The sequence below is a fragment of the Motacilla alba genome, chromosome 9, assembly GCF_015832195.1.
Source record: "Motacilla alba alba isolate MOTALB_02 chromosome 9, Motacilla_alba_V1.0_pri, whole genome shotgun sequence".
Taxonomy (NCBI): Eukaryota; Metazoa; Chordata; class Aves; order Passeriformes; family Motacillidae; genus Motacilla; species Motacilla alba.
The window spans coordinates 17162327-17184321 of record NC_052024.1 but is presented as its reverse complement, the minus strand read 5'-3'; the positions used below and the strand labels follow the sequence as shown (position 1 = coordinate 17184321).

Genomic DNA, 21995 nt, shown 5'->3' with positions numbered 1-21995 from the left:
TCTTGTGTGGAGCCTGAATTGCTCACAATTTGCATTTTTTAATGGAAAATGGTTCAGTGCAGGAATGGGAACTGGTTGCCCTCTGTTAGTAACTTGGGGCTGTGCTGTGGCTGTCAACCACTGCCAAACACTGTGACAGACTCTGGGCCATGCATTTTCTTGATTTTTTTTTTAATTGCTGGTGTCTGCTCAGGCTTTATCCTAAATTTAGTAACATTCAGTGCTCACTTTTCTCTGCAATACCTTTATAAATTCCCATATAATCTGATCTCTAATTTTAAAGCCATCTGTCATTTTTGAGCTGTATATTTTCCAGCTTTAAAAGGCCTTGTTGAAGGAAAATTTAAATTCATGATCTACTGAAAATGTATTTTTCTTTAAATTATTCATTGGTAAAATGTCTTTGAACTTGTGTTTGTGTAGCTGGTGAGTCGGGGGCAGATGTTGGGATTCCTGGATGGTCCTTGCTCAGATGCCTTATCCAGAGCACTGCTCACCTCATGGCAGCAGTGGGACTTGCTGCATCAACACCTCACCCAGGGACCATCCTTCAGAGAGGTGTCCCCTGTCTGTCACACGCCATCCTGTTCACTAGGTGGCATTGCTTCCCATTCTAAAAGCTTCTAAATACTTCATTAATTATGCTAATCCCCGTGGTGGAAGGAAAGTGAACTGCACTGCCATGTCTTCACCCTTGTGTCCTTTTTATTCTGCTTTGCTGATGGGATTTCTCGGGATGAGTGACCTGCAGCATCCTCATCCCAGTTGTTGAAGTTCTGGGTCCAGGAAAGGCTTTGGCTTGGCAAACATGAGCGAGCCTGGTGGGAACACTGTGAAGGTCCTGCCCTGGCTGTTGGTAGCCAGCTCTGTGGTGCCAAGTCTGCCAAAGTCATCATTCTCCTCAAGTTACTGACCTGGATTATAATCTTTAATAAAAATTGTCAATGTACTTGCTGGAGCGGGGATGGTGAAGCCTTGCCTGTCCTAGAGTGGGAGTAAACTGTGCTGATGTGAGAATCCTTTCTGACATCAGACCAACCACGGGGGCAGCAGGAGAGCGAGGTGCTCTGGAGGATAATGAGCTGCTACTCATCACTTGGGTGTTTTGAGGGAGGTTTGTTCATCTCTTTTCCATGTAGCCCTGTTATTTTATTTTACATTCTTATGCCCTTCCTTGTCTTCCTCCTTTCCTTACCCGAAGTCTTAATTAAGGGCTGAAACGCAGTACATTTAAGAATCCTGTCTGTTGCCAATGGGAATTAATTGCAGCCTTTTGTAGGCTTTAAAATGAGATGAATTTTGCTTTTACAGGCTCGTTTTAGTAGCGGAGTGCTTGCTTTGTCCATGGGACACATCAGGAAGGCAAGGTGGCAAGGGCTCTGTGAGGTGCAGCTCTCACCTCTTAGGTGTCAGGTCATGGGTGTGTGAAATCACAGGAACCTGCGAGGCTGAGAATGACCAAACCCCCTGAGGCAGCTGATGCAGCTGAGACCAGGGTGCCGCCCCTCGAGGGAGGGGGGTCCTGCCACTTCCCAGCCTGCAATCTTTATGTCCCTTTCCCTTTGCAAACCCTGGTGGTGCCACATGTGAGTTAAGACCTGCAGAGGCAGCTCTGTCCTGAGCTGCTCAGGGCAGGCGAGTCCCACGCTGGGCTCGAGAACATCCTTGCTTTGCTTTTATGAAAGGACAAGACAAAGTAGTTTTTGAACAAGACTTTTAATGAACAAGCAAGATAAAAATAAATGTAAATTGAAGATCCTGTTTCTCATGTGTATTTTATTAAAGACTACAGAGTTGTTCATTCTTGCTGTGTTGTATAATTGCTAAAACATGATTTGTAACCAAATATAGCTGCTTGCATTAAAAATGGCAGTACTTCTTACTAGGGAGGATGATATGGTAAAGGAATGCTCATTTAAACAATTACATAGTTCAATTTTTGTATTCAAAACCTCAGCTTTTTCACTTTTAAAAAAGTGAACATAACCTTGAGATGGTTTTTAGCTTGAGTTTTGTTGGGCTGCACTTGGATGAAGAATGGTATGCAATTAAAATAAACAATATACTTTTAAAACTGGTTATATACAGAAATTAAACTTGTCAAACCATGTTTTGCATTTTGCAGTGATTGAGTACAAGATAATCAATGTGACAGATTCTGGTCACAACAGGACTGTGCCTTTCATTGTCCAGGGCCTCTGCAGCCATGGAAAGCATTTCCAGAAGCCATTTACGAGAGAGCAAGGGCTTACACGTACTGGTTTAGTACCTACAGCTTTTTGAAATGTTTTGTGTGGCTTTTGTCTCTGAAATTCTAGAATTTCTAGCTCTCACCCTTCCGTTGTGGGTTCAGATTTGCCAGGTGAGCAAGGATGGGAAGATTGATTCCCTGTTTTCCCATTTCCAACTGAGCTGGGCTGGGTGAAGATCACCTTGACCTACACTTGGTAGCTGGACTGGAGACTGGTGGCATGAGGAGATGATCTTTCTGTGTGACAAAATGTGCAGATATTTACACTAGTAAATAAATCCATCCTTCGTCCCAGTCTAAAGGCTGACATGGTGTTAAGTAACCAAAGGGTTAGCTGTCTTCTGAAGGCAGGGATGCTCCTTTCTGAGTTTGTAACCTGCTAAAACTCCCACATCCATCACCTGAAGCTTTCTGAAACACCTGGTTGTTCCAGTCCAGGTTTTTTCAGTTGTACAGCGCAGTCAAGGCTGTGCTGTACAAAGCTGGGATCCTGAGGCCTCCTCATTTCTCTCTTGCCCTCAAAAGGTTTAAAGGTTTGCTGGCTGAGGCTCAGTGTTGACTGGAAAGAGGATGTGTTGTGGCAGTCCTGGTGTGCAGGAAAATGCCTTTTCAAACCTCCTCTCTGCTGTTTCCCAAGGAATTCAAGAGCCAGTTGTACATCCACACCTTTCATTCCTAAGTACCCCTCTTGTGAGATCCAGATACAAACTGTTTGAGAGATGTCTTTAAAAATCAATAGTCCTGGAAAAAAGTAAACAACTTCCCTCTGATTTGAGATGAAGTCTCCAAGAGCCTGTGGATGTCTCTGGGGAGGATCATCAAAACCATCCTCAGCCCCACTCCCATGCCAGAGTTGTTATCTGGAGGAAAAAAACAATTGCATTTAATTTGAAATGCTCTTAGGAGATGATAACTTATTTTAGAATTAGAATTGAAATGAGAATTTATTTAGACTTGATTGGAAGTTTTGGATACTTTCAACCTTATCTAAACAAAGCCATTGATTTTTTGGTTAGATGTCTGCAAAGCCACACTTCTGAAAGCTCATTCAGCAGAATGGCTAAAGGTTTTATTTCTATCCCAAAGGTGAAAGAAAACAACTTCAAAATGTCAGAAATGCTGTTACCTGATGAGCTCTATTTTTTGTAAGGTCAAGAAAAAGTGATGGATACAGTAACAAGCGTTTCTGCTGTTTCCTTTTAAAATATATATGTGATGCTCAAGTTCATAAGCGAAGTGTGTGCCTTTCAGAAGCTAAAAAATAGCAGTGTAAAGCCTGAGTCCTTGGTCTGTCCCTCCTTGTTTCTCCTGAAATCGATTTTTGTTTTAAGTTCTTCTGGTGTAAATAATTTTAATGAAAAGGAGAAAATTGCTAGGTGGAGTTTATCATCTGGAATATATAGGCTTAGATGGTTTCTTGAAATACAGAAGACATGTGAGCAGAGCTCTGGATGCCCTGGAGAAATAGCACCCAACCCCTTAAAAAGAAAATAACAATAAAAATAGTTCTTATCCTGCAGTAGACTGGCCTGGTGCCATTCTGTGTGAATGAAAGGGTTGGGGCTGTGGGGACAGCCCTGGCACAGCCAGGGTGTTCCTGGGTGTGTGATGGAGCTGCCCCTGTGCCTTGGAAACGCTGCAGGGCCAGACCCTTTTCTCACAGCCCTTGAAGCAGGGGCAAGAGCAGCTGAGGAGCCTCATCCTCATCCTCCCCGCTTCATTTTCTTGAAACTGTGGTCCCAGGAGATGGGGAAGCACGTGTTTGTGGGGGGCTGGGGGAAAAAGGGGATTTGAGCAAGGTCATGATCCATCCCACGATGGATCCGTGTGCTCCGTGATCACACTTGCTCTGTGCTTCTCATTTCTTCCTTTTATCCGCTGATAAACACATCCCAGTTTGAAGAAAAAAGAGAGAGGAGAGGAAACACTTGAGGTAGGAAGGGACCACCTGGGTGCCAGCCCATCTCCTTCCCAGGAGAGGGCTGCATGCAGGAGCACACGTGTCTACAGAGTCTTGTGCTCTCAAAGCCTCTTTGTGCCTTTGGTCTTTACTGCTGGGAGATCCTCTGAGGCAGTGGTTCAAAATCTAGCTCGTGTCTCTTGCTCCACTCCACTCCCCCACACCTTTATCAGGGTGCCATGGAGCATCCTCACCCTCCTGTGCCTCCACGCCAGCCCGTCAGGGCCGCTCCCAGCTCCCAGCCCTGGTCGTTCCCCCGGACACCTGAATTCCCCTGCCCTGATCCTGGCCCTGGTCACCTCCGTGTGGTTTTGTCACCTCAGTGCTGCCCGGGGCTGTGCCGATGGAGCCTCCTCCTGGCCCTGCCCGTGCCTCTGCCATCGGCAGTGACCGTCCCCAGGGCTTCGGCAGGGAGCAGGAACCTCTTTGCTGACACCAGCGGGCGTCCGAGGGGGTCCGTAATGCTTTGCAGACAATTTTCTCTCTGTTATTGTTTTAAACTCCGTGTTAGCCATTCCTGCTTCCCAGGTTTCCGCGTGTTTCAAATTATTTTCCCCAGAGGCATCGACAGCATTTTTCCAAATTGAATCTCATTTATTTTCTACCCAGGTTTCCAATCTCTCTGGGGCCCTTTGTATTATTTCTCAGTCCGCACTGCCGTACAATATATCCTAATTTAGTATCATCTGTGAATTATATTACCATGCCCTTTAGTTCTTCTTCTATTTAATGAAGATATTTCTAAGAAAAAAAAATCTAAACTACATTTTATTAAAATAAGAAGGTAGAGTCTTAAAAACTCCTTTGTGGGTTTCCAATATGAATTCTAAATCTTTTTCAAAGGAATCTTCGGTGTTTTAAAGAGAAATTAAAATCTTCCAAATACCAAAGTTCGTAGGTGTAAGAATTAATCAGTTTTTCAATTAGTTGAGACCTCTGTCCCTGTGTAGCGAGCTCTGCATTGAGCACTTTCCCTGACATAGACACCATCTATGTACTTGCAGCACTTTTTATTTTTTTAAACCAGCACCAAACATATGTTTCAATTCCTCAATAAATTTGTTCCCTTTCCCTTCCTGACCTTTTCAGGTTTGCTCTGTGTGGCTGTTCTAGCAAACATGTACACTGTCAGGAATGGTGCTGAAGCAGCATATTTTAATGCAAACTATGCAGGCTTATTCATAGGAAGTGATTTTCAAATTCAGAATCATGAATATTTGCACTGTAAGGTTGATTCTGTTGTAGCTTTTTATTTATAAGCTAAGAAGAGCTGCCTGTTGGTGCCCGGCTGGGAGAGCACCACGCCTCTGTTGTGGGGAATGCGCTGTGCTATGGGAGCTGCACGTCCTGCCAGCACAGCTCAGATTTCCAACCCTGCACAGGGAAATAGCACTGGCAGCAGGCAGTTTGCTGGAGATTCATATCCTAAAATATTTGCTGCATGATTTCTAGCAATGGGCAATTTCATGAAGACTATGATCTGCTTGTGAAGAGAAATAAGATGTAAATTGGATTAATAAATTGTTCTCTGCAAACGGTTTGCTGGCTCCAGAGGGCTTTTCTCTTTGAGAAGTGCTGGGGTCTTCAGTCCTCTGTGGATTGGGGGTTTGTCCCTGCATGCAAACCAGTGCTGGGGGAGGCTTTTGAAACACCTCAAGCTTTGGCATGTCCTGGCTGTACTGACCCATCCCACTCTGCCTCTGGCTCCTGCTCTCTAGGGACTTTTCCCCTTCAGCTGGGGATGACCATGCTGAGCAGGGCTACGGATGCTGCTGGAAAAATTCGTGCTCTGATTTATCCTGGAGAACGTGTGGGCTAATTGGGGTGGGTGGTGCTGTGTCTCCCCTGCCCTCGGGGGTGAGGAGGGCTGGTGCTGGAGCTTGGAAGCGTCCATCCACAGTGTCAGTGCAGAGGCTGTGTGTCCCTGTCCCCTCTGGGTTGCTGTTGTTTGGTTTAGTGTTAAAAAATGAGCCTTGTTCTCTGCAGGTGTAGGGACTTCCCCAGGGATGAGGAATTGAGGAATCCCCGAGCTCCAGGGGCTGTGCCACCGACATTCCTGCCACCACCGAGGGGGATGCTCCGGGTGGAGCCGCCGGCTTGCTGCCACGCAGCAGCTGTAGGAAGTTAGAGGAGCCTTGGGGCTATTCTGGGAAACACTGAGGGAGATTCCCGAGGTTTCCAGAGCAGAAAACTGGCTCAGAGCTGCCTGCCTCCATGCCAGACAGGGATGATGTAGAGCTGGGCGCGGAGCCCTGCAGAGAAGGATGTTTGACTGACGAATCAATGGGATCCTGTGGAGCTATGCAGAGTCAGGGACCACCAAGAGGGGTGCTGGAGGGCCTGGCCCTGTGCTTGTGGACTGCTCAGCAGGCTGCAGCTGAGATCCACATCCCTGGTATGGCACAGCAGGCTCCCTCAGGATACTGGCATGCCCCTCACATGGCACTGTGTGTGGGGCCCATGGCTTATATGGGACAGGGGGTGTAGGATATCACCTGCCTGTCCCCTGGGTTGGAGAGAAGGTGCTTGTTGCATTGTCTTGATGGGTTCAAAGGTAGTAAAATTGCTCATCCCTCGTGCCAATCCCATGGAGCAAAAACCTTGCTAAAAGAGAGACTAAAAGCCACATGTGCAATGCTGTGTCTTCCACATGAGCACATACAGGTGTGGAAAACACCGGGTCCAGAACCTCCTTGGTAACTTCAGGTCTGGTGAAGCTGTGCTTCCTTAGCTCTACATGAAAGCCACCTTTTGTTTCCAAAGCCACCTTTCCTTTAAGTCCTGGTCATGAAAGGAAGCTCCAGCTCGGTGGGCAGTGTTGTGTTACTCAAGCAAGTGTTTAGAGAGTGGCATGTCCTTGGGGACAGTGGTGCCTTTATTCCGGGGGACACATCCAGACCTGTGCACCCCTCCTGTGCCACAGGCCAAATACCAAGTTCTCTGACTGAGCACCCCTCCTCCCCTTTATCAATAATTTTAATCGTTTTAATAATGTCCCCTTGCACGGATAGGATTACGATTAGAAAACGTCAGAGCCTTGTTATCATCTAATTAGAGTCACATTTCAGCAGAATAGAAAGGAAAATCTTCAAGCGCTGCCTTGTGCAGTGAAATGGGAAGAAAGTGCTGATTTGAAGCAGCTGCGGGCCGGGCGCGGCTGCAGTCCCGGCTGGGAGCAGGGCACGGCGCAGGACATGGCAGCGGGCCTGGGCAGAGCCCTCGGTGCAATCAGTGCAAACTGCTCCCAGATCACTTTCGCAGAGCGAAAAACTCCGGCGCAGTCCAGTAAAAACAATCAGGCTGTCAAGTTTGCCGGCTAACAGCTGAGGGGGTCAGAGCAGCAACACAACACAAACCAAAATAAACACCACCTCACTCTGCCAAAAAGCCTTTATCACTCTTCTGGGAGAGAGGGAGGCACTTTCAGATGGGTTTAACTTTTCCCTTTTTTTGGTTGTTTGTTTTTGTATGCTTAAATGTGAGCTGAGAGTTAGGATCTCTTTCCGCCCTTCCCCTAATGCCATTATGGCAGGCCGAGGTACTCTTAGGAGAGCCTCTTTGTTTGCCTTTTGCAGGAGGAGGCTGGAAAGGCAGAGGGGAGAGTGGGTGTGCTTAACCCCTTGGAAGCTGCCTGGGGGTTTGCTTTGGCTTAGCTCATCCTTGGACCTTTGCAGCACAGCATCCCATTTGGGGAGGAGGTTGTGTGGCTGCGGTGAGGGGCAGGGCTCTGATGGTGCTGGAGGATCCACGTCTGGGTGGGATTTGCAGTGGCACTGTGCCTGCTGGAGGGGAGTCTCAGCTCCTGCAGGCCTAATGACCCCGAGGGCTGCAGCAATGCAGGAGTGGCACTGCAATGTTAGGGCTCAAATGAGCATTCACAAGTGCCATGGCTGCAGGGAGAGTGATGCATGCCCTGGCTGCTCGGTCCCTCCACGCAGAGCCCCTTTGGCTGCCCGCCCCTGGGATCTGCACATCAGTCTGCCCAGGGAGCTCATGTCTGGTAGCTGAGCAGGGAGCTGTAAAACCCAAACCTTCTGCAGCCTCTGTGATCCTGAGCTGGGGATTGTGGTCCTGCTGTCATCCCAGTGGGACAAGCAGAACTGGCTGCGCTTGGCCAGATCACAGGGTAGAGGAAGAAAAATGGAGTCTTTCTCTCAAAACTAATGCCTGCTTGTGCCTCATCCCACTCTGTAGGGATAGAACCATGTCAGGCTGGAAAAGACCTCCCAGTTCATCCAGCCAAACGAAACCCAAGGGATAAACCCTTTGCAGCCACATTACCGTGCTTGGCTCTGGGGGAGCAGCCATGGTTCTCCCATGGGTTTAGCAGCATAAATGCCTCCAAGGGTCTGGGCTTAACCACCCTCCTTAGGGCCAAAAGGGTCTTCCCCCTGTGATTCCTGCCTTTGGGAGCCTGCTGAAGGAGCAGGAGGACTGTGGCCACCTGCTGTTGTGGTGCTTGCCTGAGGCTGGCCCACCTTACACCAGCATTTTGTGCTGGGAACACCTGCTGTGCAGAGGGGGCCGGACCCCAGCGCTGACCAGCCCCACATAATAAATAACCACGGCAAAAATAGCTATCACTTAAATAGCACTTTACATCCTCAGGATGCTGTAAAACCCCAAATGCTTAATCACAAGCAGCTCTCTTGATGTTTAGAGTGAGCTGATATTTTTGGTCTCGGAGGAGAATGTATTTTCTGGTGCCAAGAGCTACAGTGGGCTGTGTCAGCAGCTCCTCCGGGAGCAGGACAGGGCCACAGCAGAGGCAATTAAAGCTCAGGTGTTACACCAGCACATTGGAGTGACCCAGCCCGTGGCAGGGACTGGTTGTGAGCCAGCACCCAGCACTGAGCTCTGCCTCCCCCCTGCCACTGCTCTGCAGCCATCTACAGAACTCCTGACATTTTGGGATTTGCTATATTTAAACGGGCGGACAGTTTAGCCCTGGCCAGGAAGCCACCTCTGACAGTGATGGCTATTGAGAGTGGCACCGGGCTGCCCCCGCTGTGCCAGGGGCCAGCAGTGCCATTTCTGCCAGGCACAGCTCCCCCTTCCCAATTAGAGGTGCTGCTAATTTTAAACGAGCTGCTGCCACCAAGTAGGAGCACTTAAAATATCATCCAGCCAAAGTGCCTGTGGTGAGAGCTGAGGGTTGAGTGTGAAGTGGAAGCTCTGGTTCCTGATATTTCAGGGCAGGGAGAGCTGTACCCCTCTGCCTGCTGGAATGGGCAGGCTTGGGAAAGGAGAATTTTCTTTGGGTCTATGTTTTCCAGAACTTGGGGAGGGAGAGGGAGGTTACTTTAATCAAAGTGAAAACTAGCTCTGATTTCATTTTAAAACTTGTGAAAACGTTTAATTTGACCTGATGCAAAGTGTTGCGTTTCATTTTGCATTTTAATTAATTTTGTGATCTTCTAATTAGACTAATTTCAAAGAAAAAAGTGTTTCTCTCAAAACTGGAAGTCAGAAGATTTTGAAGATCATTTTTGGCTCTGAAACACTGCTTAAAAGCGTCAAAGATGCTTTCTAGAAACCCAGGTTAATTCCTGCCTTTAAAGAGTTTGCAAATGTCGTGGGAGTTAAACCTAAGGAGTGCTTTTAAAAAGGACCCTTTTTCCTCAGAAAGTGAGCACTGCTGCCTGTGATCCTGCGATGAAAGAGGAGAGGGTCTCTTCTCAGACCTTTCCTGCTCCTGAAAAAATTCAGGGCAGTTGTGGGTGTAGAGGGAGCTGGAGCCCATCACTGGCCAAGGCCCTCATGACTTTAGGAAACCCCAGCAATGGCAAAATCTCACACTGCCTGAGTCACTGCTCTTAAAGGAACACAACAAAGGACCTGGGATGGATATTTCCCACTGAAGAGGCTTCTGTTCCCCCATGTTGTTTAGCTGCCTCAGTGGGCAGTTTGAGGATGAGTCCACCTGGAGAGCCTTCGACTCAGTAGCCAGAGGGCTGAGCCTCCACCAGCTCCAGCTTCAAGCCCTGCTGGCACTGTGAGTATCCAAGGTCATCTGACATTGCTCAGATCTTAGTTTTGCTTTAATGCATCACTTTTCCCAGTCAATTAACAAAACAGAATCACGGATTTTAAAATGCATACATGTTTACAAAGTATTATAGCCAGCAACTCCCACTCTGAGGTCCCATGGGTTTCCTTGAGCTGTATGGGCACACCTAAGCTCAATGCAATCCTAGAGGAAAAAATATTTCTTTAGAGAAAAGTGTTTAAAATGTCAGTGGATGGCTGTAGCTGCAGCATGGGCTCAGGGGACAGGTGCTCAGCTGCTGCTCTGCCACTGGCCCTCATCACACCAGACTTACCTGTATGAGGGAGACCATGCTGAGCCTTAAATGAGGAACTTGCTTGTCTGCTGACCATCATCAGGGCTTCTCCAAAAGAGTCCTCTGCCCTGTAGAGATAAGTATGTGTCACCCTGGAATATTGTTCCCTGCCCAGTGCTCCACCAAGGCAGCTCCAGCCTCCTCCAGGTGCTCCTTAACTTGTGCTGGGTGTCATCTCCTCAGGCTCCAGGGACTGGTGGCATCCACCTGCCTGATGCTGATGCAGGAGAACAGGCTCACGTAGGTGCAGCCAGATGCAACCTCCAGCTCCATCGTAGCCATAGCTCCCATGTAAAAACCTGCAGGTGTGGGACAAAGGTGCCATCCTAGGGCAGAAGGACCCTTGGCTGATGCTGATCCCTTAAGATGAGGGGAAGCTTTGGGAAACTAAAAATCCTTTGGGAATTTGGCAACACCTTCACCCCCTGTGGAAGCTGTCACAGGGCTGTTCCTTTTCCTGGAGCCCTGTTGGTGTTTCACTTCTATTAACTTCAGTTTTTAATTGGATTGTGGGTGTCCATCGAAATTCATCCATTTCTGACACTTGGGAAGCTGACAATGGAGGAGCTGCCTGCTGTTGTACATCACTTTTTGTACATTGTATTGAAAGGACAAAACGGGTACCAGATACCTCAACTTCTTTTGGGAAGTTCAGACTGCAGTTTGGAAAGTGTTAGGGTTGCATTAGCAGGAGGTAATTTTATGCAGCATGACAGGGGCACTCAAACTCTGACCCTCGATGGGCACAGAGCAGGGCTTTACTGAGCGGGCGTGCCCTTGGATTGACTCAGCTGGTGGGAATGTGTTTCCCTGTACCACTGACCTGCTCCGAGCCACCCCCAGAGCCTTTTCTCCATGTCAGTATTCCTGGGTGTATTTTCTCTGCTCGGTGATTACAAGTCAGCACTCTGAGGCTGCAGAACAAAACACTTTCCTTGAGGATGGCATTTGCATTTGAAAGGCACGATGGCTGTTCCAGGGACTTCACTACTTCACTAACTTCTTCTGTACAGTCTCCTGGCTCCGTTCTCACAGTGCTTAATTTGGGGCTCCATGCTCTGATCCCAGCGACCTGCATCTGGCTCGAAGCCAGCCTTAATTGCCCTGTCTCAGGGTGGTTGGGAGAGCCATCCAGCTCCAGCACAAATTACAGTGCTCTGAGGACAGCTGCAATTTCTGTCCTGCTGCCCCCAGTTCCTGGGAACTCTCCTGGCAATCAGCAAATGATGTGACTCACGTTCAAAGAAGCCAGATCCACTCCAGCCTAGCATGATATTTTGATTAGTAAGAGGCTGGCATAAGAGCCGAGTGGTTCCTGTGTGTGTGACAGGCTGTGAGCGTTATTCCCCCACTGCACCAGGCTCCTGCTCGCTGCTGTAGCTTTGGGCAGTGAGTAAGGACCAAGTTGGGGTGCACACTTGCCCCTCACCTTCCCTGCGATGGGATGAGGAGCTCCTGCTGGCCAGCCATGCCAACAGGACACTCACAGCCCTGCTCTCCCTGCACGACTGGGCCCTGGGGCAGGTTTGGTGATGCAAGCAGAGCTTTGGTGGCAAATCTGTGTAACCCAGCCCTGCCTAGACCTTCTTTTCTTTGCACAAAAATTCTACAGCTGGAAGTCAGGCTTTGTTTGTCCAGAAACCCAGGCAGTTTGCAGGAGAGTGACTTAGGTCCCCAGATGTGTAGGTGAGATGGTAAATTGCAAATGCTCACACCTATAAATGTGTGTGTGAGCTGGGGCGTGCTCAGAAATGCTCACTTTTATCAGCTCTACCTACTTCTGGAGAAGCCTGGTTAATTTATCAACTGAGAAGCTCCATCTAGCTAAAAGTCTCATTTCCATATTCTTTCCAGATGGTCAAGATGCCACAGAGACAGTTTCTAAGTAAATAACTTGCTTCCTCATGCAACCCACTGCCAGCCTCCCAAGTAGCTGCCCCAGATGGCTGGAGCATCCGAGAGGCACCTGGCTTGTGAAAGAAACTGCCGAGTCGCATGAATTATAGATGCGGGGTGGCTGCGGCTCGGTCCAGCAAATTCTCTGTTTGCAGCCCGGATCTGGGATGGAGAACTGCTGGGAAGTCACAGTGCCCTGTCCCGCGTGGGTCCAGCCAGCCGGGCGTGCTTTGGTGGCACTCGGGGTGCGGATGCCCCGTGGCTGGGCTGGGGTGCGGCAGCTCCTGCTCCTCACGGCTGCTCTTTGCACCGCCGGCTGATCGCGAGTTACAACCGAAAGGTTAAAAGCATTTAATTATGTTGATGCTTTCCCAGCGGATTAAACAAGAGGATAAATAGACTACAGCGTGTTATTTTGGATTTGATTTTGTTTTTTAAACAAGGGGAGGGAGGCGGGAGGCTGCGGCTCCTTGGCAGCTGTCACACGTTCTGCTTTTGATGGTGTCAGTTGTGTCTGTGAGGAGGTGTTTCTCTTGCCACTGTCAGCATTTTCCGGGGGAGGCTGAATTCATTGATACAGTCTGTTTGCTGTCCACATATTCACAGTTCATGTGTTACATTTTACATAAAGTAAACTTAGCGAGGGGAAAACCTATTCTGCAATTCTTCAAAGCTAATGCACACTAAATATATTCTGACACTGACAGGTATTTCTTATTAAATAGCTCTGAACTGCAGTACCAGGTTTTGCTTAAGTGGCATTATTCTCCCTGAGCAAAGACAGTTCATTTATTAGTCATTCTGAAAACCAAATAACAAATATTATTCTCTAAGCAAACTAAACAAACCATTTAAAAGGGGCCTGTCTGAAATGATTAAAGTACAGTGTCTGAAAAGCAGCTGACATTTTAGTGCCAAAATACCATATGGAGGCTCAAGTGCTTTATTAACATCCTTTGACCTAAGCTGCAAAATCTCCCAACACCTTTGAGCGTGGCGGAGCTGCCTTCCTGCATGCAAGGGAGAGCGCAGAGGCAAATCTTCCTGCCAGTTCTTCAGATGTCATTTTGGCACACGGAAAAGCGAGGTGCAATAATTGAGGGGCTGGATGCAAGCAGGTCTCTTTTCGATTTCTGCCAGAGATACAGCGTAAAATAATTCAACAAAGCTGAAAGCGCAGGCTTTTCACTTATGCCATAAAAAATAAATATATAGTGTTTTTCTTTTTTTCTTACAGCTCTCTCTTTTTCTCCTAACTAAATATTTCCTTTCTTCTAAGCATCAGACATTATTTCTAGCTTTCAGGCGTGCAAAGTAAAAGAGCACGTGCACTGATATATATTTATTTATGGTCTACATGGAGCTGCCTTTGTGTATCCCCAGCTCTGCTCTGAAGATTTCCTTCACAAGTAGGAAAACAATTTTGTGCTGCAGGTCAGACAGAATAACTGATACCACTGTTTACAGATCTGCGCTCACTGGAGAAGCTTATTAAGCCACAGTTGGGTAAGGAAAAGCCTGTTCATCCACACTGGGATGATAAAGCTGTGGGTAAGGGCTTACGTGGCCGCTGCGCCAGGCGCCGGTGGGAAGGGCCCCGTGAGCACCAGGGAGTCACTGGATGCCAGGAGGAGATGCTCGCCAAAGGAGCCGCTTGGACAACCTGTTGTAACATCATTCAGTCAATTGTTCTCAGCCCGTTCCATCTGTAAAATGCTTGGGATCTGACCTAGTTTGTTTTTTTTTTTTTTTTTTTTTTTAAACAAATGCTTTCATTATTAATAAGAGTTTATCAGATAGTGAGAGGAAATAAGTTTTAGCCTGAGGTCTGCTCATGAAACATCTCCTGTGAGCACATCCTTGCTGGCTCTGAAGCTGGGCAGCTTGACTTGGCAAGGATCAAAATAATATAAAACTTACGCGAAGAGTTTAATAAAAAACCTGCAGATACTGAGCTGATGTATGTTATTAACTTGCTTCTCTGGGATTAGGTAGGTCTGGGTAAATGAGGAGATATTGGTCCAGGTTTGCTTTCTGCCGGTGTTGTCCTAGTGACAGGGGATTACGCGCCGCTGGGGATTAGCCTGATGACATGACATCGCCGGGGTAACGATGTACATGCTGATGTCACTGAAGGCATTTGGTCAGGTCCAGAGTTTCTGGCATGAGCTGGTGATTCTTCCCCCCATTAGCATCCCGGGAATGCCCAGCCGAGCGGCACATCCCCAGCGCTCTGTTGTGTCCGTCGGTCCTCTCCTCTCTCTGGCAGGGGCTGTGTGATCCCAGCAGTCACTCTCTCCTTGCTGACAAGAGTGCACAAACAGCATTTCCATAGCTGGCACCAGCAAGAGCTGTACCATAGTGGGAGCATTCGAAGTTCCTCTGTGGACACATGATATGGTTCAATAGGATGCTTTAAATAGCTCCTCTTTGGAGAGAGAGAGCGGGTCAGAGAGGCACAATGGCCGTGGCTCTGTGTAGCCATCGCCGAGTAATGATACGAGCAGCAGATGTGGTTTGTGCTTTCAAAGGCACTTCTGCCGGCAGCCTGCGTTAGGGAAAATGAAAGCTGGGCTGTTCCTGCAGCTCATGGGGGGTGTGAGGCATCCACATGACACAGGGAATAATTGGGATCTGGGGAAAAGCAGCAGAATGAGCGCTGGAGAGCAGCCTGTGCCCTGGTCATGCTGCTGCCTTCCCACAGGGGTGCCAGGTTCCTGCGGCTGGGTTCCCTCCCCACACTGGTGCCAGGCTCCCAGGCTGGTTTCTCGCCCCAAGCCGGGTGGTGGCTGCAGGTGAAGCGATGGCCCGCGCTGGCGAACGGCGCCGGAACAGCTGCAGCTCCTGCCAGTGCTGTGAGGGAACAACTTCGCTAATCTGACATCGGGAGCAAATGTTGCTAATGAGGAGCCCAGGCTTTGGTAACCATGGCAATTCATGTTCCTGAAAATGTGAAACAAAGTCAGAGAAGGGGCCAATCCTGCTCCCCTCTCCGCTCCAGCGCACTCTGCTCGCCGGGGATTGCCAGAGGAACACCGGGTCCAGCAGCAGCCAGGAGTGAGGAAAGCTGGAGAGCAGCAGCAGCCTGGGGGCCTCATCCACCCCTCACAGGAGGAGCCTACCTTGCTCTCAAAATATTGCCCTCCCACTGTTCACTGGAGGCCAGGCTGAGCCCCATCAGCCTGGCACGGGGCAGAGGCTTTGGCTGCTGCCAGGACTGCTTTAGCCATGACCCCCAGCTGGGAAAGGCAGCAGCGCTGCCAGCACGTGCTGCATGGTCACCTCTGCCAAGTGGCAATTCACTGTCTGCTCCTCACAGTGTCTCTAGGGCCAGCTGGGTTCCCTATAAATTTTTATAGAAAATATAAAATGACATCTGGAAGCCTATGGCAGGCAGATAGGTTCTCATTCTTCCTCTAAGCAGGGAAGAGCATTGCCCTTTCTTAATTTTTAACAAATCTTGTTGTCGAGCTCAGTGGAGAAAAAAACCCGGTAATTGGGTAATCCTGTCTCCTGTTCCAGCTGCAGAGCCATCACCAGCTCCATACATTTTTGGAGAATAAACACAAATTCCAGCCTGTGCAATGGCCACAAAGCCATTTGCAGATACAGGAGCTAAATTGCAATGCACTGAGCCTAAAGCAAAGCCGGGGTTAAGACCAAAAATATAATTTCCCAGGATGAGGCCAGTCTCAGTTCAGTGAGCAGATGCACCCAGGTGCATCCCTGGGAGTCAGGACATCCCACACGGGTGCCCTCAGAGGAACACAAAATCCAGGCTTTGCCCATTCCCCCGGGCAGCCAGGGTTTGCTGCGCTGCTGGTAGAGGAGGAGCAGCAGAGAGGAGCGTTCCGGTTGATGAGGCCTTAGGGAAATCCACTGGTAAGCGAAAATCTCTAAAGCAAGGAGGGGTTTTGCCTTAATTAAACTGCAGTGGGGCCACTGGTGCAGAAACCTGACAAAGCTTGGGGGATTATTTCAGCTCAGGAATGCGGGAGGTGCCACAGAACCGTGGGGTTGGTGGGAGACATCAGTCCAGGGCAGCAGCGAGCGCTGGTGCCAGTGGTGGGGAGCACATGTGCTGCTGGGGAGTGGGGACACCCCAGTGAGGGAACAGGGCTGTCAGACAAGGCAGGAAAATAAAAAACAAAGTGGAAAATAGCAAAAAAAAAAAGGTAAAGCAACAAAAGTGACAACCCATGCAGGTTTGTAACCGGAGTAAAGCTTAGAAAGAAGATCGATTAGGAGCCAAAAACCCCAAAACCCCAAGGCTTTGGGGCAGCCAAGGTTTCCAATGCTGCATAGGATGAGGCACAGCTGCTGGCTCTCCTGCTGTGGCCCTGGTGCCTTCCTCAGGAGCTTTCTCAAAGGCAGCAGGAGCAGGGAGGGGTTTGTACGATGCCTGTAGAGATGTGCCCCCACTGCCTGCAGGGCCAAGGTCTCCCTCCCCAAAGAATGGCCCTTGTTCTCTCAAGTTTTTCCCTGCTTGCCCCATCTCCCTGCCAGCAGCACTCCTCGCTTTCTCTGCCCACCACCCTTTGCAGGATCAAGCACGTTTCCCCATTTCTTCTGCCCCTCTAATCTCAATCATGTTTATAGGCTTCAGGAGGCCATTTCTGGTGGAACAGCTTAGTTTTTTAAAATATTCTTCTTTTTGATGAAGTTAGGGTTTGGGAAGTCCTGGAGGACTGCCTCAAAGGAAGTGTTAGGTTTATGTGCAGAACAACGCAAAAAAAAATAATAATCTCATTTTACTCTCTTTGGAACAAGAATTGTCCCCTCTCTCTCCTTGGCTCCCCTCTCTCCTCATGACTGGGAAGAGAGAAAAAGCCCCTCTTGCTGCCAGTATGCATTTCCAGAGCATACTGGAAATGTCCAGTATTTCCAGCATACTGGAAAGGTCCCTCCTGCAAGCTGCTGTCTTTGCTGCTGTGAGGCACCTTAATTGTTCCTTTCTGAGTTTGGTCGTTGGGTTTTCTGGGGGTGTTTTTTGGAAAGGGGTAATTGCATTTCTTTATCTTGACCTGTTACTAATTCCCACCCATCAGACTGTCCTGGATCAACCTCCATCACCTCCTGCAAAGGTGGGGATCTGCCATTTTGTTCTGCTGAAGAAGGAATGGAGGAGGACGCGGGGTCCAAAGTGAAGAATCGAAGTGAAGCATCAAAGCAGAGAAGGCATCAGGAAAAACCTCAGTTAGGAGGAAGAAGGCAGGGGAGGGGAGGAAGGGAGATCTGGGCTTCAGCTGCAGCTCAGTAGGGCTGCTAGAGGTGAAAGCTCCTTCCTGGGCTTGGCCAGAAAAACAGCAAGGCTCCCAAAAAAGCATCAGCAGAGCAGCCACCCACCCTATTCACATCTGGATGCTTCACCACCACCCCACACTGCTCACAGTGATGCTGTGCAGGGGCATTTCTGGCAGTACCTGCAAGGGCCTGGTAGCCACAGCAATCAGTGCTGCCTGGAGGCTTCTGGCCATCGAGACTGGGGTCCCCCCTTGCTGTGTGTGGGAACGAGTGACCTGTGCCAGGGATAATGCCCCAGCCCAGGGCAGGGCTCCTGGGGCTGCTCATCACGTTCTTACTACCCAAGCACACATTTTGGCAAGACATTCAGCCTCCCCTTGACTCACAGAGCTGACAGCTCTCAAGTACATCCCAAGGATGAATAAAAAGCGACAGAACAGGTAGTGATTTCTGCAGTCAGCCAGAGTCTCTGTGAAGACAGTCTCAAAACTGTCTCACTGTCTTAGTGGCCAGAGGATGCCTGTCACAGCCACTTGACCTGTGGGCAGATGGTTACTGTCTGTCTAACACTGTCTTTTGGGGCTTGATAGGCACTTCTAAAATGCAGATAGATGGCGAGCCCTCACTGGGGGAAGGGGGCAGTGCTTGGCAGCTGAATGCCAGCGCTAGGATGTGCAGGGCAGCTTGTTGGGGAGCATGGCACGTGTCTGTTATAGGGGGCCAACTTGATAGCCCCCATCTGTATTCACCCTGAGGCTGGCAGGGCAAGGTCAGAAGGCTTTGCAGAGCAGGATGGAAGAGCAGAACTGTCATGGGGCTGATGTCACCTGCTTGTGATGTCACCACTGTCTTCTTCAGAGGAGCACTTCCAGTGATAGCAGAGCTTCTGCAGTCTGTCTGCCAGGCTGGCACTCGCTCTGCAGAGTGTAATTAAGGATATATATTAATAGATTGGGAGCCGGGGCCTGGGCAGTGTTCTTGTGTGACAGACAAATGCAGAGACAAAGCAGACGCTCCCTTCAGAAGTCCTGCAGGATGCTATTAGCAGCACAAACTGCATCCCATTAATGCCATTGCTGTTAGGCAGCACCGAGTCATTTACATTTTAAACGAAGCTCCCAGACCAGCTCCAGTCCAGGATCAGCTCCAGGAAACCTGCAAGACTGTGTCTGCACCTGGGGAGCCTTGGGGTGTCCAGCAATACTCTGCAAGTGAAAACAAACATTGCAAGGGCTCAGCTTTTGTGCTGATTGCAAAGCCACCCCACAGAGGTGACGCAGGACAGGAACAAGAGCATGAGGGATGCTGGCAGGGCCCATCTTTGCCAGGATTTTTATGAGGATGGTGGAGTTAGTCTAAGTTGATACTCCCTCATGGGCCATTAGTAACTTAAATGTAGCCCATGGGGTGCTCAGCAGGAAAAGACTCTGCCAGCTGCATTTGCAGGGACAACTCCTGCACGTCTGCATCACTGACAAGGAGAACATGTTGCCCATCTCCACTGGAACAGCTCTGAGAGCCCCGAAACTGCCAGTTTCCAATCCCTGGCCTTGCATGATGGTCTTAACAAACTATGGCATAAATATGCCAGGCAAGGGAAGGCAGCCTTCACAGAGGATTGGGAATGTCATGAAACAGAGAATGTTTTTTTCATCGCAAGGAAGATCTACTCATTTGAATGGACAGTGCTGCAGAAACAAACTGTTCAGAGGTGTTGGGAGGGGAGGAGAGGGGCACTGCAGCCAAAAACCAAGGGGCTAATTGTGTAAAGCTGGTGAGGAGATGCCTTGGTCTGAGCCACCGGTGTGCTAATGGGGAGGTTGCTTAGCTACAGTGTCAATGGTACCTCAGCAGCACCAGGTAGGGGAGGGAGAGCCCAGCGTAAACAGCCAGGAGGAAGAAGGGTCATTAAACTGTTCCCTAAAGACCCCTAACTAGTGCTGGTTGGAGGAAATAAATAAGGAGGAAAAGTTGGTCTGAGTGCCAGGGAGGAAGCCAAGCTGTTCAGGAGATGGCTTGTCTGCTGCCTGAAACCGCCTCTTGTCACTAATTTCAGCTGGAGACTTTTCCGTAGCATGGTCTCAGCCCTCAAGCGTTCCTGGCTTTTTTGTCTCTCTTCCACTTTCCCATTTAATTCCTTCCCCTTGGAGGTGAAGGCTGGGAGCTCTGGTGTGAGGGGGGCTGAGGTGCCGCCGGGGGAGCAGAAGGGTGCCCAGGGATGGGAGCGCACATGTGTTCCCCCTTCACATGTGCCTCAGGCCTTTCAGGAAGAGCAGCCAGGTGGCTTTATGTGACCTTTCCTCTGTGGGCAAACATCACCCAAGCTGACCTGAGCCTGCAGCCTGTGGTACACATCAACAGAAAATCACTGGAGAAGCTCTGCCTGCGTCCTGGTCCTGTCCGGCAGGGGACGGTGGGCAGGGAGAAAATCACGGTGAGTGGCACTGACAGCACCAGCTCTAAACAACAGTTAGGAGGAGAATTATTTTAATGAATACATTTCCTTTCAATTGTATGCGAATAGTGAGATCCCATTAGAACGGGGAAGCAATTAAAGCTAATAAAGATGAACACGCAGCACTGGGCGCATGTGGAATAACAAACAGCGAACAAAGGATTCAGGAGAGAGCTGACTCTAATCCAAATAAATGAGCGGTGATGAAAGGGAAAGCAGCTCGGCTCTCCTGCCGTGAGACACGCTTCCTCCCCGCCGGCTCCCTGCCCGTCTTCACCTCAGCGTGGCAGGGAAAGTCATCCTCGGGATCAGGACCAGGCATGGAGGCAGCTGGTCAGTGGGATGGTCTCTGCCATGCCATGCTGCTTGCCATGGGGCTGGAGGGGTAGCCACGCTCCCTGGGGAGCATCCTGCTGGATTTTGCATGAAGGTGGCAAGTGGCTGGGGCAAGAGAGCTCAGCAGCGTTTGGTGAGGCTGCAGTGGAAAGAAGGGGCTGGACTGGGAGGGTGGCAGGAGCACATAAAGTCGTGCCATTCCCTGCCTTGTATTTGATTATTGGTAGTGACTGTCCACCAAAATTAACAGCCCTGAAGACAACAGGCTCATGACAAGCCCAAAACTATCAGTGCTATGGTGAGGTGGAGCATGGAGGAAATAATAGCCTCTTACAATGGTGTATTTACACAGTAGGCTCACAGGAAAATTGGGTAAACTGATAATTACCCAAGGATATTATTGGCTTTGGCAGAGTTAATAATAATTAGTACTTCTCCTTTTCCAGGCTACTTACAGGAGAGACCTTTTATAATCCGCAGAATACAAAGGACCCAAACCACCAAGAACTGCTTCCACGTGTGGCTTTGGAAAAAAAAAACACACCAACTATTTCAGCTGGCAGGCTCCAAGGGTGAAAATCACACAAAAGACACTGGGGAGCCAGACTGAGAAATAATAATAACACTAGTAATAATAACAACAGTAACAATAATAATAATAATAATAAACTATTTTCTGTATTTGAAGAAAACCTTGTGTCAGGGCTGCATTTTCCCCAGTCTGTCTCATGCAGCCAAGCCAGAGATAAACCCAGCGCTGACACTTGACAGATTCGTGGGATGCTGGAAGCTGCCCTGCTGTTCCTCTCCCAGCGCTGGCAGCTCCTGGTTTGCTTTCTAGCTGTTGCTTTCCGTGGCAGTGCAGCACTTGCTATTTCCAGAAAGCAGATATTATCCGTCACATCTCCTCCTTGCAGAATCTCCCCCGTGCCCGTGAGACAGCAGCTCTGCACCACGAAGCGCCTGGGGCTGCAGTGCCATGGCCAAGGATGCTGTCACCGCTCCCTTCCTGCACCCAGCCTGCTCAGCAGCACTGAGGGGGACACTGCCCTCCCTCCTGCCCCGGCCTGCCCTGCTGCTGCCCCCCAGGAGCAGCCTTTTCTGGGTCAATGCCGCTTGACAGTTTGGGTTAAACGGGGTGAATTTGTTTGGAGACTCGCTGGAAGAGGAGAGTGTGTGTGCCCCCATCAGCCCATGGCCTCCTGGCTCGCTGCTGCCTGGGGGAGGGGAGGTGTGGGGTGAGAGGGATCAGCCGGGTTATAAGTACTCAAAATTGATGTGTGTGATCAGCCGTGTGAGCACACCTCCAAAGGCGAGTGCTGGGAGGGATGGCGAAGGAGGGCTCTCGATTTCAGCACGCCAGCCTCCATCCTGCTCAGCTGCGAGAGGAATCGCCTCCCCCGGGTCCCCACCTCCACCTGAGCCCAAACCCCAGCAGCTCTGAAGACATCCCTAAGGCATAGCTTTGCCTATCACTCCTGCAGCTCCACCTCTCATTCCCACCTTTGC

At 49.5% G+C, this 21995-nt stretch overlaps 1 long non-coding RNA gene across 1 annotated transcript; it reads left to right on the top strand.

The window, feature by feature from the left end:
* Positions 1–6137: 6137 nt before the first annotated feature.
* On the top strand, positions 6138–21014 carry LOC119704715. The gene is made up of 2 exons (XR_005258022.1): positions 6138–20129; positions 20933–21014. It is a non-coding gene; the product is annotated as an uncharacterized LOC119704715 (long non-coding RNA).
* The last annotated feature ends 981 nt before the right edge of the window (positions 21015–21995 follow it).